This window comes from Oncorhynchus masou, chromosome 1 (assembly GCF_036934945.1).
Source record: "Oncorhynchus masou masou isolate Uvic2021 chromosome 1, UVic_Omas_1.1, whole genome shotgun sequence".
In the NCBI taxonomy this organism is placed as follows: domain Eukaryota; kingdom Metazoa; phylum Chordata; class Actinopteri; order Salmoniformes; family Salmonidae; genus Oncorhynchus; species Oncorhynchus masou.
This window is the reverse complement of record NC_088212.1, coordinates 44359083-44369972: the sequence shown is the minus strand read 5'-3', so window position 1 is coordinate 44369972 and position 10890 is coordinate 44359083.

Below are 10890 nucleotides of genomic sequence, written 5' to 3'. Positions count from 1 at the left end.
CTGATGCGCGGGAGTGCTCATTTTGTGTGTTTACCATTCACTGCTTTCTGAAAACCAACTGCTCCCTGTCCTTGTAGTGCCTCTCCATCCTTTCGTGGAAGTTTGTGTCAATTGCAGGTGTATGCTACAACTCTTTAAATGTGATAAAGAATATATTTTCCCTTATGGATGCTCTATGGCAAGGTCACAGCACATTCTCAACTGGTGGACCGCAGGTCGTAATCCTGACCCAGAATGGGTAAAACAAGGACTGGATTTGGGATTCGACTCCTGGTATCATACGAACACACACAAGCCATGGAAAATTTTGAATTCTGTAAAGTGAGTGTGGAAGTAGTGAAAAAATTATTGGTATCAACAATGACAAGCCACCGGGGTCTGACAACATGGATGAAAAATTAGAGGATAATAGCGGAAGATATTGCCACTCCAATTGGCCATACCTTCAATTTAAGCCTACGAGAAAGTCTAGGCCTGGAGGGAAGCAAAAGTAATTCCGCTACCTAAGAATAGTAAAGCCCCCTTTACTAGCTCAAATAGCCGAACAATCAGCCTTTTACCAACTCTTAGTAAATTGCAATTGGCTCAGAACAGGGCAGCACGTCTGGCCATTGGATGAACACAGAGAGCAAACATTAAAAATCTGCATGTTAATTTTTCCTGGCTCAAAGTGGAGCAGAGCTTGACTTCATCACTACTTGTATTTGTGAGAGTTATTGACATGTTGAAAGCACTGAGCTGTCTGTTTAAACGATTAGCACACAGCACTACATTGAGCCATGACTACATGGAACTCTATTCTACATTGGGTATCTGATGCAAGCAGTAGAATCAGATTTTTAAAAAACAGATAAAAGTACACCTTATGGAATAGCAGGGACTGTGAAGCAAACACAAAAATATAGGGGCAGCCATGCATACACACACGATAACATATGCACTATACTCACATGGATTTTGTATTCTACATATGTGGAATAGGGGCCTGAGAGAGCACATAGTGTGTTGTGAAATCTGTTATGAATGTAATGTTTTCAAAATTGTAGAACTGCCTTAATTTTGACAGACCCCTGCCTTGGCAGCAGCTTATGGGGATCCATAATAAATAAAAAATACAACTCTGAGTTTATTAGTCACATGCACCGGGTCGCAGATGTAATTGCAGGGTACAGTGAAATTCTTATGTTCCAAGCTTCAACAGTGCAGGTCAAAGAGATGTGAGTGAAACAATAATAATAGTAATAATACAAAGTAAAATAATAGGATGAAAAAATATAACACGGCATATACTGGATATATACAGTTGAGGTCGGAAGTTTACATTCACCTTAGCCAAATACATGGAATCTCAGTTTTCACAATTCCTGATTTTTAATCCTAGTAAAAATTCCATGTCTTAGGTCAGTTAGGATTACCACTTTATTTTAAGAATGTGAAATGTCAGAATAATAGCAGAGAGAGTGATTTATTTCAGCTTTCATCACATTCCCAGTGGGTCAGAAGTTTACATACACTCAATTAATATTTGGTAGCATTGCCTTTAAATTATTTAACTTGGGTCAAACTTTTCAGGTAGCCTTCCACAAGCTTCCCACAATAAGTTGGGTGAATTTTGGCCCATTCCTCCTGACAGAGCTGGTGTAACTGAGTCAGGTTTGTAGGCCTCCTTGCTAACACATTCTTTTTCAGTTCTGCCCACAATTTTTCTACAGGGTTGAGATCAGGGCTTTGTGATGGCCACTCCAATACCTTACCTTGACTTTGTTGTCCTTAAGCCATTTTGCCACAACTTTAGAAGTATGCCTGGGGTCATTTTCCAGTTGGAAGACCCATTTGCGACCAAGCTTTAACTTCCTGACTGATGTCTTGAGATGTTGCTTCAATATATCCACATAATTTCCCCTCATGATGCCATCTATTTTGTGAAGTCCACCAGTCCCTCCTCCAGTAAAGCCTCCTGTAGTAAAGCACCCCCACATCATGATGCTGCCACCCCGGTGCTACACGGTTGGGATGGTAATCTTCGGCTTGCAAGCCTCCCCCTTTTTCCTCCAAACATCACGATGGTCATTATGGCCAAACAGTTCTATTTTTGTGCTTCATCAAACCAGAGGACATTTCTCCAAAAGTACCATCTTTGTCCCCATGTGCAGTTGCAAACCGTAGTCTGGCTATTTTTATGGCGGTTTTGGAGCAGTGGCTTCTTCCTTGCTGAGCGGCCTTTCAGGTTATCTCGATATAGGACTCGTTTTACTGTGGGATATAGATACTTTTGTACCCGTTTCCTCCAGCATCTTCACAGGGTCATTTGCTGTTGTTCTGGGATTGATTTGCACTTTTCGCACCAAAGTACGTTCATTTCTAGTAGACAGATTGCATCTCCTTCCTGAGCGGTATGACGGCTACATGGTCCCATGGTGTTTATACTTGCGTACTATTGTTTGTACAGATGAACGTGGTACCTTCAGGCGTTTGGCAACTGCTTCCAAGGATGAACCAGACTTGTGGAGGTCTAAAAATTTTTTTCTGAGGTGTTGGCTGATTTCTTTTGATTTTCCCATGATGTCAAGCAAAGAGCCACTGAGTTTGAAGGTAGGCCTTGAAATACATCCACAGGTACACCTCCAATTGACTCAAGTTATGTCAATTAGTCTATCAGAAGCTTCTAAAGCCATGACATCATTTTCTGGAATTTTCCAAGCTGTTTAAAGGCACAGTCAACTTAGACCCACAGGAATTGTGATACAGTGAATTATAAGTGAAATAATCTGTCTGTAAACAATTGTGTCATGCACAAAGTAGATGTCCTAACTGACTTGCCAAAACTATAGTTTGTTACCAAGAAATGTGTGGAGTGGTTGAGAAAACAGTTTTAATGACTCCAAGTGTATGTAAACTTCTGACTTCAACTGTGTATAAATATATATACACTGTGCATTCGGAAAGTATTCAGACCCTTTGAATTTTTCCACATTTTGTTACGTTACAGCCTTATTCTAAAATTGATTAAATTATTTTCCCTCATCAATCTACACACAATACCCTATAATGACAGTGAAAACAGTTTTTTTTAGAAATGTAGGTTTAGAAATTAAAAACATACCCTTTTTGCATAATTACGAATCTCGAAATTGAGCTCAGGTGCATCCTGTTTCCATTGATCATCGTTGATGTTTCTACATCTTGATTGGAGCCCACCTGTAGTAAATTAATTTGATTGAACATGATTTGGAAAACTACACACGCGGCCAAAATAGCAATGAGGGGAGAGGTGACCAAGAACCCGAGGGTCACTCTGACAGAGCTCCAGAGTGCCTCTGTGGAGATGGGAGAACCTTCCAGAAGGACAACTATCTCTGCAGCACTCCACCAATCAGGCCTTTATGGTGGAGTGGCCAGACAGAAGCCACTCCTCAGTAAAAGGCACGACAGCCCGCTTGGAGTTTGCCAAAAGGCACCTAAAGGACTCTCAGAACATGAGAAACAAGATTCTCTAGTCTGATGAAATAAAGATTGAGCTCGGTTCAAGAGGACAAGTACATGAGTGTCTAGTTTGAGAAACAGACACCTCACAAGTCCTCAACTGGCAGCTTCATTAAATAGTACCCACAAAACAACAGTCTCAACGTCAACAGTGAAGAGGCGACTCTGGGATGCTGGCCTTCTAGGCAGAGTTCCTCTGTCCAGTGTCTGTGTTCTTTTGCCCATCTTAATCTTTTATTTTTATTGGCCAGTCTGAGATGTGGCTTTTTCCGTGCAACTCTGCCTCGAAGGCCAGCATCCCGAAGTTGCCTCTTCACTATTGATGTTGAGACTGGTGTTTTGCGGGTACTATTTAATGAAGCTGCCAGTTGAGTACTTGTGAGGTCTCTGTTTCTCAAACTAGACACTCTAATGTACTTGTCCTCTTGCTCAGTTGTGCATTGGGTCCTCTTTCTATTCTGGTTAGAGACAGTTTGTGCTGTTCTGTGAAGGGAGTAGTACACAGCGTTGTACGAGATCTTCAGTTTCTTGGCAATTTGTGCCATTGGACGTGCTATTGGAACACAAGAGTGATGGTTGCTGATAATGGGCATCTGTATGTAGATATTCCATTAAAAATCTGCCGTTTCCAGCTACAATAGTCATTTACAACATTAACAATGTCTACACTGTATTTCTGATCAATTTGATGTTATTTTAATGGACAAAAAATGTACTTTTCTTTCAAAAACAAGGATATTTCTATGTGACCCCAAACTTTTGTACGGTAGTGTATATAAACACTGCAAAAAAAAGAAACATCCCTTTTTCAGGACCCTGTCCTTCAAAGGTAATACGTAAAAATTCAAATAACTTCACAGATATTATAATGGGTTTAAACACTGTTTCCCATGCTTGTTAAATGAACCAGAAACAATTAATGAACATGCACCTGTGGAACGGTCATTAAGACACTAACAGCTTACAGCCGGTAGGCAATTAAGGTCATAGTTATGACAACTTAGGACACTAAAGAGGCCTTTCTACTGGCTCTGAAAAACACCAAAAGAAAGGTGCCCAGGGTCCCTGCTCATCTGCGTGAACGTTCCTTGGGCATGCTGCAAGGAGGCATGAGGACTGCAGATGTGGTCAGGGCAATAAATTGCAATGTCCATACCTTGAGATGCCTAAGACAGCGCTACAGGGAGACAGGACGGACAGCTGATTGTCCTCGCGGTGGCAGACCACGTGTAACAACATCTGCACAGAATCGGTACATCCAAACATCACACCTGCAGTACAGGTACAGAATGGCAACAACAACTGCCCGAGTTACACCAGGAAAGCACAATCCCTCCATCACTGCTCAGACTGTCCGCAATAGGCTGAGAGAGGCTGGACTGAGGGCTTGTAGGCCTGTTGTAAGGTGGGTCCTCACCAGACATCACCGGCAACAACATCGCCTATGGGCACAAACCCACCGTTGCTGGACCAGACAGGACTGGCAAAAGGTGCTCTTCACTGACGAGTCGCAGTTTTGTCTGACCAGGGGTGATGGTCGGATTCGCGTTTATTGTCGAAGGAATGAGCATTACACCGAGGCCTGTACTCTGGAGCAGGATCGATTTGGAGGTGGAGGGTCCGTCATGGTCTGGGTTGGTGTGTCACAGCATCATTGGACTGAGCTTGTTGTCATTGCAGGCAATCTCAATGCTGTGTGTTCCAGGGAAGACATCCTCTTCCCTCATGTGGTACCCTTCCTGCAGGCTCCTCCTGACATGACCCTCCAGCATGACAATGCCACCAGCCATACTGCTCGTTTTGTGCGTGATTTCCTACAAGACAGGAATGTCAATGTTCTGCCATGGCCAGCAAAGAGCCCGGATCTCAATCCCATTAAGCACATCTGGGACCTGTTGGATCGGAGGTAGAGCGCTAAGGACACCCCCCCAGAAATGTCTGGGAACTTGCAGGTGCCTTGGTGGAAGAGTGGGGTAACATCTCACAGCAAGAACTGGCAAATCTGGTAAAGTCCATGAGGAGGAGATGTACTGCAGTACTTAATGCAGCTGGTGGCCACACCAGCTACTGACTGTTACTTTTGATTTTGACATCCCCCTTTGTTCAGTGACACATTATTCCATTTCTGTTGGTCACATCTCTGTGGACCTTATTCAGTTTATGTCTCAGTTGTTGAATCTTGTTATATTCATACAAATATTTACACATGTTAAGTTTGCTGAAAATAAATGCATTTGACAGTGAGAGGACATTTCTTTTTTTGCTGAGTTGATATACACAAAAAGTATTTGCCCCCTTTCTATTTTTCTCTACTTTTGCATATTGTTTGATACTCAATGAATTTTGGCCCAATTTGACGTTTTGGAATGGCCGAGTCAAAGCCCAGACCTAATCCTAATTTAGAAGTTGTGGCAGGATTTGAAACTTGCAGCTCATGCTTGAAAACCCACAAGTTTTCTCCACAACAATGTGAGAGACTGATCAACAACTACAGGAAGCATTTGGTTGCTGTCATTGCTGCTGAAGATGGAACAACCAGTCATTAAGTGTAACGGGGCAATTACTGTTTCACACAGGGGAATTGGGTCTTGCATAACTATGTTAATTAAATAAAATAAGTATCCATTTTTGTTATTTATAAACTCAGGTTCCCTTTATCTAATATTAGGTTATGGCACTATATATTTACAATTATTTTTAAATTCTGTACAGTTGCTGCAGTTCGAAGGGGCAACGTTTGTAAACAAACGTGGGGCAGGAGGGGAACGGGGAACAGTTGTGGCTATTCGGCAACCTGAAGGTTTGGCCATTCAGTCTGTCAGTTTTTGCCACGATGCTCTTATTTTGAGTGATGAAAGCGGGAAGAACAGGACAAGAAGGATGTGAACAGTTTGGGGTTGCATGGGTTGTGAGGTGGGGGTTTGTTACTAAGCCGATAAATGACATCAGTCCGGACCTTTACCACCTAGGAAATGTGTGACTGGACCTTCTCAAATAATACTTGAGTGTCCCTGCCATAGAGTATGTGGTTTAACGTTTTGAATGTCCGGTAGTCTCTTCAAGACTAGAAGCACGGCATGTGAAGCTATTGCCTGAGGGATTCTGAGGCTACATTGTGGGGGTCAACCATAGAAGGGATACTGTGCCATCATGCAAGACAGTTCAGAACACAGTAGCTCTTGAAATCGCCACTAGAGGACACTATTGGTCAATTGTCCAGCAGTAACTTTGGCCTCATGTTAACAAAGATCAAATCAATTCAATTCAAGGGGCATGGGAAACATATGTTAACATTGCCAGAGCAAGTGAGGTAGATAATATACAAAAGTGAAATAAACAATAAAAATTAACAGTAAACATTTAACATACAGAAGTTTCAAAAGAATAAATACATTACAAATGTCATTATGTATATATACAGTGTTGTAACGATGTACAAATGGTTAATGTACAAAAGGGAAAATAAATAAGCATAAATATGGGTTGTATTTACAATGGTGTTTGTTCTTCACTGGTGGACCTTTTCTTGTGGCAACAGGTCACAAATCTTGCTGCTGTGATGGCACACTGGTATTTCACCCAGTAGATATGGGAGTTTATCAAAATCGGGTTTGTTTTCAAATTCTTTGTGGATCTGTGTAATCTTAGGGAAATATGTGTCTCTAATATGGTCATACATTGGGCAGGAGGTTAGGAAGTGCAGCTCAGTTTCCACCTCATTTTGTGGGCAGTGTGCACATAGCCTGTCTTCTCTTGAGAGCCATGTCTGCCTATGGCAGCCTTTCTCAATAGCAAGGTTATGCTCACTGAGTCTGTACAAAGTCAAAGCTTTCCTTAAGTTTTGGTCAGTCACAGTGGTCAGGTATTCTGCCACTGTGTACTCTCTGTTTAGGGCCAAATAGCATTCTAGTTTGCTCTGTTTTTTTGTTAATTACTTGACACATTGGAAATAATTATCTTTTTGTTTTCTCATGATTTGGTTGGGTCTAATCGTGTTGCTGTCCTGGGGCTCTGTGGAGTGTGTTTGTGAACAGAGCCCCAGGACCAGCTTGCTTAGGGGACTCTTCTCCAGGTTCATCTCTCTTTAGGTGATGGCTTTGTTATGGAAGGTTTGGGAATCGCTTCCTTTTAGGTGGTTGTAGAATTTAACGTCTCTTTTCTGTATTTTGATAATTAGCGGGTATCGGCCTAATTCTGCTCTGCATTATTTGGTGTTCTACGTTGTACATGGAGGATATTTTTGAAGAATTCTGCATGCAGATTCTCAATTTGGTGTTTGTCCCATTTTGTGAATTCTTGGTTGTTGAGTGGACCACTGACCTCACAACCATAAAGGGCAATGGGTTCAAGGTATGTATAGTTTTTTGTGTGCTCTAGGGCAACGGTGTCTAGATGGATTTGTATTCATGGTCCTGACAACTGGAGATTTTTTGGAACACCATTATTTTGGTCTGACTGAGATTTACTGTCAGGGCCCAGGTCTGGCAGAATATCTAGGTGCTGCTGTAGGCTATCCTTGGTTGGTGACAGAAGCACCAGATCATCAGTAGACATTAGACTTCAGATTCTAGTAGGGTGAGGCCGGGTGCTGCAGACTTTTCTTGTGCCCGCGCCAATTCGTTGATGTATATGTTGATGAGGGTGGGACTTAAGCTGCTCACCCCACGGTCCTGTGGGAAGAAATGTGTGTCATTTTTTTGCCTATTTTAACTGCACACTTGTTGTTTGTGTACATTGATTTTCTAATGTCGTATGTTTTAACCCCAACACCACTTTCCATAAATTTGTATAGCAGACCCTATACAAATTTGTTGAGTTGAAGGCTTTATTGAAATCAACAAAGCATGAGAAGACTTTGCCTTTTTTTGGTTTGTTTGTTTGTCAATTAGCGTGTGCAGGGTGAATACATGGTCTGTTGTACGGTAATTTGGTAAAAAAACAATTTGACATTTGCTTAGTACATTGTTTTCACTGAGGAAATGTACGAGTCTGCTGTTACTGATAATGCAGAGGATTTTCCCAAGGTTGCTGTTGACACATATCCTACGGTAGTTATTGGGGTCAAATTTGTCTCCACTTTTGTGGATTGAGGTGATCAGTCCTTGGTTCCAAATATTGGGGAAGATGCCAGAGCTAAGGATGATGTTAAAGAGTTTTAGTATAGCCAATTGCAATTTGTTGTCTGTATATTTGATAATTTCATTGAGAATACCATCAACACCACATGCCTTTTTGGGTTGGAGGGTTTTTATTTTGTTCTGTAGCTCATTCAAGGTGATTGGAGAATCCAGTGTGTTCTGGTAGTCTTTAATAGTTGATTCTAAGATTTGTATTTGATCATGTATATGTTTTTTCTCTTTGTTTTTTGTTATAGAGCCAAAAAGATTGGAGAAGTGGTTTACCCATAGATCTCCATTTTGGATAGATAAAAGTAGTTTGAAATGTTTTGGCAAAGTTTACAGGTAACTTTTGAGATATTTTGTAGTCACGTTGCGCAAGTTGGAACCTGTGTTTTTCTGGATCAAACGCGCCAAATAAATGGACATTTTGGATATATATGGACGGAATTAATCGAACAAAAGGACCATTTGTGATGTTTATGGGACATATTGGAGTGCCAACAAAAGAAGCTTGTCAAAGGTAAGGCATGATTTATATTTTTATTTATGCGTTTTGTGTCGCGCCTGCAGGGTTGAAATATGTTCTCTCTTTGTATAGGGAGGGGCTACCCTCAGATAATAGCATTGTTTACTTTCGCCGAAAAGCCTTTTTGAAATCTGACATGTTGGCTGGATTCACAACAGGTGTAGCTTTAATTTGGTATCTTACAGGTGTGATTTCATGAACGTTAGATTTTTATAGTAATTTATTTGAATTTGGCGCTCTGCATTTTCACTGGCTTTTGGCCAGGTGGGACGCTATCTTCCCACATATCCCAGAGAGGTTAACAAAGGGGGAGTGTGCTAATATAGCACCGTGTCATGCCAGGGGATGGTTTGTGTGGAATATGAGGTTGCTGATGATCCCATTTTTGTAATAGTCATCAAAAAGTATCTTTTCATTTTCCATAAGAGCTTCATTTTGTGACCTTTTCTTGCCTTATCATTCTTTACATACACAGGGTACTGCATTTGAATTACCTCTGAACAGCGGGAGGCAGCTTCTAAGGCCTCTCCATTTGGTTGGAGTAGACTGTTCGACTCTCCTGCCATTGTTGGGCAAAGGGCTTTGACACCTCTCACTTGACACGTCAGTACTAATTGAAGTTGTATCAAAATGGCAGCCTTAATTTAGCGTTCAGTCCTTATAAAGTGATGTAGTGTATTTGTCTTCTAATATAATAATAATAATCCTTGGTAGTTGTAAGCCTTCCAGGTGATTCTGTAATTCTGTCCAAAATCAGGTTGTAGGTTTTGAGTTTTGATTTGGAGTAAAGGTTATGTGTGGAGGGTAGCATCCTGTATATGTTCCTGACAATAAATCCAAGTTTATCTAACTCTAAACCTATGTTTTTTTAAGAAAATGCTGAAAAATGCAGGAGCTCATCTGATCATGACCTCTCTCTCTCTCTTTCTCTCTCTCTCTCTCTCTCGGTCTCTATGTGTCTCATAGACAAAAATCATTTGTCTATGATTAATTAATAATATGATTCCTCAGGGATAGGTATTCATAAAAAAAATGCATAGTTTACTTAAACATATGTTTCATTTCATTTCTAGAAAAGCTAGAAACCTCATCCCCATATTATTACTTCTCCTCTTGCTCTTTTGCACCCCAGTATCTCTACTTGCACATCATCATCTGCACATCTATCACTCTAGTATTAATGCTAAATTGTCATTATTTTTGTCTCTATGGCCTATCTATTGCCTAACTCCCTACTATCCTACATTTGCAGTCACTGTACATAGATTTTCTATTTCTCTTTTCTTTTGTGTTATTGACTACGTTTGTTCATGTGTAACTCTGTGTTGTTGTTTTTGTCGCACTGCTTTATCTTGGCCAGGTCGCAGTTGTAAATGAGAACTTGTTCTCAACTGGTCTACCTGGTTAAATAAAGTTGAAATAAAAAAATAAAAAGCTGAACCTGTTCTTTAACACGACATAGCTTGTAAAACAGTTAAGCCAACTAATCATTCAATTGGAAAGGTGAGCGCTCAAGGAAAGCAGCTCTGGTAGACAGGTAAAAACCCAATGGCAAATATATTTTCCTTCCATCTTCCTCTTCTTGAACATCCATTTAAAGTCCCAAGTTTCAAAGGTAAATTTGAATTACCAGAATGTAAGTGAATGTGTCCTAGTTTCATAATGAGTGTGTTATAAAAAGTGTGAATCATGCATGACCTAAGTCAACCTCAGTGGGTGTGTGACTTCAACTGTAGTCTCGCCCTTTGTGAATCAGTAAAA